This window comes from Carassius gibelio, chromosome B19 (assembly GCF_023724105.1).
Source record: "Carassius gibelio isolate Cgi1373 ecotype wild population from Czech Republic chromosome B19, carGib1.2-hapl.c, whole genome shotgun sequence".
NCBI classification, from domain to species: domain Eukaryota; kingdom Metazoa; phylum Chordata; class Actinopteri; order Cypriniformes; family Cyprinidae; genus Carassius; species Carassius gibelio.
In genome coordinates, this window is record NC_068414.1 from 1,408,607 (window position 1) to 1,416,366 (window position 7,760).

Here is a 7,760-nt window from a genome sequence, read left to right on the forward strand (position 1 = left end):
TTCTTCTGACGCAGACCCAGCCCTAGCACCGTAAAATTTCTGATGGACCCATCATTAGCTGAAGTCGCATAACACTTGGAACACTACCCGTAGCAGGGGTCATTGTTTGGACTCTTTTTTTTTTTTTTTTAAATTGCGCTTTAAACAAAAAGTATTGCGTCAATGCAACTGAACAACATTAATTAGGAACACAGTGCGTCAAAAAGCAAAATGACAGTTAAAGGCATTTCGTTATTGAACTCTTTGATGACATCATTCAGCTAAGTTCAGTTTAAATAGTATCTGTGCAATAATTTGCAATCAAGTCAACGATATCGCTGTACATGAAGTGTCCCCAGCTCCGCCTGCCAGAAGCGACAGAGGGAAGAAACCAAAACTCGATCGGTGAAAGGATGGAGAAAAAACCCGGTGAGAAACCAGGCTCAGTCGGGGAGACAGTTCTCCCCTTGTCAGACGAAACCAGTAGATCAGCTCCAGGCTGCAGGAATGTCAGACTGTGCAGAAGAATCATCTGTTTCCTGTGGTCTTGTCCAGGTGGTCTTTACAGGGGATTTGTATCTGCGGCTCATCTAGTTGTCACGGTCTCCGCTGTGTTTCTGGGCCATAGAGGTCCTTTCTAGGTGTTGATCCACCATCTTCTCTGGATACGGACTGGATCCGGGTGACTGAAGCGGATACAGACTGGATCAATCAAGTCAACGATATCGCTGTACATGAAGTGTCCCCAGCTCCGCCTGCCAGAAGCGACAGAGGCAAGAAACCAAAACTCGATCGGTGAAAGGATGGAGAAAAAACCCGGTGAGAAACCAGGCTCAGTCGGGGAGACAGTTCTCCCCTTGTCAGACGAAACAGGTAGATTAGCTCCAGGCTGCAGGAATGTCAGACTGTGCAGAAGAATCATCTGTTTCCTGTGGTCTTGTCCAGGTGGTCTTTACAGGGGATTTGTATCTGCGGCTCATCTAGTTGTCACGGTCTCCGCTGTGTTTCTGGGCCATAGAGGTCCTTTCTAGGTGTTGATCCACCATCTTCTCTGGATACGGACTGGATCCGGGTGACTGAAGCGGATACACACTGTAAAAATTTTTGCCGTTAAATAACAGTAATTTTCTGGCAGCAGGGGTGCCAGTAAAGTACTGTTAATTTACAGCTCTTAACCATTAATTTACCACTCTTATTTTTTAACAGTATTTTACCGTAAATTCTACCATGGAAATTAACTCCACTCCCACTGCTTCAAACAGTTCGAGTTTTTAAAACTAGCATTCCTACGATGTTAGTACTATGAACATATTTCATTTGAGTCCACTGAGAAGGAATATTTCTTACACTTAATGTGCAGTAATAAAGTAACTAAATACATGACTTTTACTCAAATCACTGCGGCTCATTGTCAGCTGTATTACACATGTATGTGCTGAAATACTCAACACAGAGATCATCACTGTATCAGCAACTCCACATTTACTGTCTTTATATAAAGCAGCAGAAGATCAGAATTTGTAGCTCATCATTGACTGAAGCACCGGCTCTACTCTCCAGCACAATGGTGAACAACAAAACTACATTAAACTAACAGATCTCTCTTGTGCAAACACACATTAATACAGTCAAGTTCAGTTTTTACTCTCATTATCAGTGTATGACTTTGCCTATTTTTTTTCTATGGATGTTCACAAATATTTTAGTTAAATTAACTTTTTTTTCATTTGGTAAATCTGACGTTTACATTTTACAGTATATTACTGTTTTTCCTTGACTTGACGGCAAAAAACTGTAGAAAAACACTTTTTTTGCTGGCAACCATTAATTTACGGCAAGAAACAGTAGAAAAACAGTTATTTACTGGCAGCAGGGGTGCCAGTAAATAACTGTTTTTTTACAGTTTGTTTCCTGTAAATTAATTACAGTTTATTACTGTTAAATTATGTTTCATGCTGTTTTTTCTTCATCTTAAATCTTTAACCTTTTAAACCCCACAAGAAAATCCTCAGTTTTAAATGAACACTTATAATGTGTGCACACTACAGAGTGTTTGAGTAACACTGAATCAGTGAAGTTAATGAGATAATTCGGTGATTAATTGATGATTGAGCATTAGTGATAAACACCTGCAGAATCACTGAAGGAAAGAGAAACACAAGATCTACAAATGACTTCAGCCACAGCCTTAAATGAAATCAACTGAATAAAAGAATACATCAAATCTCTCAAGATCTGATTAAACAACTACTAAAACAGCTTCACCAGATTCACATTACTAACCAGACTGACTTTATTTCTGTCAGATGTCTACAGAAGAACTTATGGAGAGTTAAATAGGTTTAGGTGTTTTTTTCACTACCATGATGGAGATCAGTGTTTACTTTAGTTGAGCTCTTGAACGTGACTTTTCAACAACTAAGGTTTTTTTTTTTTTCTACATGCTGTAACAATGCGCTTTTGGAACCTGTTATAGCAAAACAAAAGTACACAGAAGAAAAAAAATCTGATATTGTTGTTTATAGATTGACAAGAACAAATACTATTATTTCTGATCTAATCCCGTGTCTCTTCTCTTATTGAATATTGATACTACTGTTAAGAAAATTTCACTCATAATAAAAAAAAAAACCTTAGCTGAAATTTAGACAGAAATATCAAGAATCAGCGTATGAATCACAACAATGGTGACAATCCACAAAATAAATGAAAAGATCAGTTCTGAACATCACAACACATGCTACTTAAAACTTAAAACAAATGCAAAATTATAAGCACATAAGAATTCAAGAAAATAAGTGAACAATTCAGGGGCATAATTTATTCATGCCGCAATGCATGCTGGGAATCATGGATGAGTTTTATCCTGTGCTGGTACCCAGCATGCATTGCATCATGAACCTTTTGATTGTCACCATTGTTGAGATTCATATGCTGATTGTTGATTTCTCTCTTTGAGTGTTGTGGGGACTGCTGCCCGAAATACTTTTTAACTGAAACTAGTCGTTAAATCCATAAATACTGGTTATCACACTACTTTTCAATCTTACAAAATTGAAGTGTCATTCACTCAAATATTTCAACACCAAATTAATATTTGATTATCATAGTAACACTTTAAGTCAGTCTAGTAGATCATGCCTGTTAGAAACAACCATAATCACTTGACTATCAAAATTAATACTGCTGTAACAGATGCATCATAAAGATACAAATACAGCAATGAAACAAAATATAAAGTGCAAAAGTCAATGGTCAGGAGCCCAACTAAAGCAAACACTGATCTCCAAAATGGTGACGCTAAACGAAACAGTAACATTATCATCTAAATCTCGTTAATTCTCAGTAAGATCTTTTGATCTCTGTTCTCTGATCTGACAGAAATAAAGTCAGTCTGGTTAGTAATGTGTGAAGTTGGTGAAGCTGTTTGTTGATCGTTTAAATCTTTAGTTGATTTCATCTAAGGCTGTGGCTGAAGTCAGTTGTATTTCAAATGTTTGTCTTGTTGTTTTTTTTTCTTCAGTGATTCTACTCATTAACAGCAGCTGTTGATCAGTGTCTGAATTCACTCATTAGTGTTCATTCTCTCTGTCAGGAGGATTATATTAGTAAACTCATGTGGAATAGTGAATGAGGGTGTAGGGTGTGATTTGAAACACAGCCGCTGAGTGTCGACTTTGAATGTTGTTAATTTACGATATATAGCAGCAGGCTACTTCTCGAAAACGATGAATATTACCCAGAATGCACTGTTTTAATGTGTAGCAGGGTGAAGTGTTACCGGTGTTGATTATTGGCTAGTGTCATGTGAAAACGTTGAGCCTATCAGCAGTCTGCTGTCACGATATAAAAAGAGGACGTTTTTGTCACTTGGGATGCGTTGTCACCCGTACCGCCCCTTTACGGAAGTTGGCACTTATGAATGGGAGAGTATCTGGAGTGCCGCCTCTGCGTTCTGCTGCTGTGTAGGCTGCCCCTGGCTTTGAGCTCGTCAATGAACAAACTACTGCATGTTATCGTTAGCGACTGTGCATAGTACCGTGTTATGAACATCTTCCGGTATGTATGAGGGCTATTTGTATGGTTTGCCTCTTTCTTTTTGTTGTTTTATTAGTAATTGTTCTGTTTCATGTTCGACAGATTGAGTGACAGGATCAAGGGTTTCACCTTTATATTATGAGACAAGATGCGCGTCTATTGATGTAACGCACTGCTGCCTTGCCTGGGCTGATTCCGGTCGTCTTTTTGTTGGAGTGAACTTTTTTTCTTTTTTGGCGAGCCTGGACGATTCCTCGCCAAAGAGTGAAAGTAAAAGCGTGGCTGTTTCTCGTTTGCCCTGTGAGTGTGCGGGCGATCGTGGCCTCACTTATTTTTGTGAACTGACTGTGTACTTTTTTGTTCTCTCTTTATTTTACTTTTTTTTATTTCTGTCCTAAGGAAGGTGTATAGAGGAGGGGTTAGCCGCTGTTTAACGGGGTTCACGTTGAGTGTTGTGCTTATTGTGTGACCTTACTTCACCAGAGTGTGTGTGTGGGTATTAAGCGTGTTGTGTGTGTGTGTGTGTGAATTGAGGGTCACAGCAGGCCATCTCCCTCCCTTAAGCTTTCTTGTGTATTTGTATTATGTTGTATCCATTTTTTTTTTTTTATTGAAGTGTTGTAAAGTGTTTATTTTTTTTCTTTTGTTGACACGTGAATATTTAGCCCTTGATGGTAATGTATTGATGATTTTAAATTTTGTATTGAATAAAGCTGCTTCATTTTTTTGTACTCCCAGGCCTATGTCTCTCTGCTCACCCATTTTTCGGTAACGAACCTGTGCGCCCCCCTGTCTTGGGGCTGGCAGTTCCCGGTATATATACCGGGTGGCGTAGTTGAACGTTATATAATTGTTGTTGCTTTATACAGTTCCTTCCAGTACCTGACGCCACTGGCCACATTTGGCGTAGTCGGCAGGGTCTCCATATTTTGGGTGAGCTTGTATTTTGAGAAGTGAGTCTGGGAGTGCTTTTGAGGCAGTATATTTTTTGTTGGTATTGTATGGTTGAAAAATATACATGTACATTTCTCCCCCCCTCTTTTTCTTTTCTCTTTCTTTCCTAAAGGCAAGGCAGCGGTGTGTTATTTGTGTAAAATCTCCTCGGTGTTGTGGTGAGTAGTGATGGAAGGGGAGTTACAAGAATTAAGGGAATTGGTAGCACAGCTAAAGGCTGATAATGAGAAATTGCGCCAAGAACGTGTATGTGCCCCAATGTTGTCAAATAATGGTGTTTCTAGTGTTGCAGAGGCTCCCGCCACCGTGTCCCAACCCGTGAGTGCTGGTGCCACCTCAGCTGAGAGGTTTGTGTTTGTACCTCGTGATCGGCGATGTCCAAAATTTAACGGCCGGGCTGGCATCAGCATTGACGAATGGGTTGAGGAAGTTCAGGCGTGTATGCAGGTGCGCCATCTTTCTATTGCTGATCGAGCGTTTTTTGTATTTGACCATTTGGAGGGGGAAGCACGGGAGGAGATTAGGCATCAACCTAGTGTTGAACGAGGGGATTGCGATAAAATTATTTCCGCATTGAGGGAATTGTATGGCTGTTCTCAGTCATATGTGGCTCTGCAGGAGGCATTTTTTTCTCGTAAACAACGTGAGGGGGAGACCCTATTAGAGTTTTCTTTAGCTTTGATGGGCCTTTGGAAGTCTGTTGAAGAAAAGTCCCCTTATGCTATGCCAAATTCAGAAACCCTTGTGCGTGACCAATTTGTAGAACATGTGATAGATAGCGCCTTACGTCGTGAGTTGAAACAATTGGTACGTCGCTTACCCTCCTCCAGTTTGTTAGAGGTCCGTAGTGAGGCTCTTAGGTGGGAGAGAGAGGGGTTGCCGGGGGGTGATCGCCGTCGAAGCCAGTCGGTTCCTTTGGTTCCCGTTATGCAGTATGGGGTACAGGGGGGATCATCGTTAGATGCCCGTGGTGCCTCAATGGTTGAGCTAAGTGAGTTAAGGGATCTGTTGAAATCACAGCAAGCCCAATTAAATCAGCTCTCTAAAAGTGTGACTCGGCTCCAGATGGTGGCTGAGTGTAGTCAAGCCCCTCGTGCACGTAGTCAATCTCCACACCCACGGAATCACTCTTCTCGTGGCAATACCATAATTTGTCGACGGTGTCAGCGACCTGGCCATTTTGCCAGGGAGTGTGACGGGGAACGTGTTCCTCCTCACCCTCCATCTTCTCGTATGGTCCCTCCTGTGGCTGGAGGTGGGCAGCCTTTTGCACAGCAGTTGTCGGAAAACTAGCACCCGCCGGGCTGCAGAGTCACAGCTCGGTTGGGGTAGATGGTGGCTCAAAGATTCTTCAGGGTTCTCGTTCAGTATCATCTTTAATGTCGTCATGTCCCCATTTGGTAGTTTGCATTGGTGGGGTTCAGGTGCCCTGCCTTATAGACACTGGCTCCATGGTTTCTACAATAACGGAGAGTTGTTTCTTACAAAATTTTGAACCGTGGGGTCAGGATCGTCTTCGGTCATGCCAGTGGTTGCAACTTCGTGCTGCCAACGGGTTGGACATCCCCTACATTGGTTATATGGAGTTGGATGTCGAACTCTGTGGCAGGTTAGTGCCAGGATGCGGGGTGCTGGTTGTCCGAGATCCTCCTGGGGGCTTGTGTTCCCAGGCACCGGGAGTTCTGGGAATGAATGTTCTCAGCCGATGTTACCAGGAGCTCTTTGGGCAGCATGGCTCTTCTCTTTTTGAATCTCCCTCATTGGTTAAGGTACCCAGTATTGTAACAGAGGCATTTCAATATTGTCATAAGGTATGCTCCCAGTCTTATTCTACTCGTGCGGGGTCAGTTAGGGTACGCGGTCGTAGGGTACAACGCATCCCAGGTGGCATGTTACAACTAGTTACAGCAACTTGTTCAGAGCAGTTCTTGCATGACACTGTGCTGTTTGAGCCCCCTGAATCTGGCCTGCCAGCTGGATTGTTGGCCTCACCATCGTTGGTGCAGGTAAATCGAGGTATTGTTTCGGTGCCAGTGGTGAATGTGGGAACCACTGACATTGTGCTTTACCCACGCACTCATTTAGGAACTTTAACTAGTGTTTATGTTGTCAGTTTACCATCAGGGGTTACGGAGGTTAAAACTATCTCTGCTACCGTTAACGTGCAGGTCTCTCATGAGTTGCCTACGGTTGAAGAGCAGATAAAGGCTACTGATTTGTCTGTGTTGTCACTGGAGGATCAAGAACGTGTTCAGGCTCTGCTCTGGCAGTACCAGTCGGTGTTTTCTGTACATGAGGGGGATTTGGGGTGTACTACCCTGTTGTCGCATGAGATCCCACTGATGGATGATACCCCAGTTCGGCAGCGGTACCGTCGAATACCCCCATCGGAGTATGAGGTGGTAAAGGCCCATATCAATATGTTGTTGGAGGCTAAGGTGATACGCGAGAGTTGTAGCCCTTACGCATCCCCTATAGTTCTTGTCAAGAAAAAGGACGGTAGTCTGCGGATGTGCGTAGACTACCGTCAGTTGAATGCGAGAACTAGAAAGGATGCGTTTCCTCTTCCTCGTATTGAGGAGTCATTAGATTCACTGACAGGGGCCCGTTGGTTTTCCACCATGGATTTAGCTAGCGGATACAATCAGGTCCCTGTCAGTGAACAAGATCGGCTTAAGACTGCATTTTGTACGCCATTCGGCTTATTTGAATGGAATCGCATGCCTTTTGGCCTTTGCAACGCACCTAGTACGTTTCAGCGTTTAATGCAGCGTTTATTCGGTGATCAA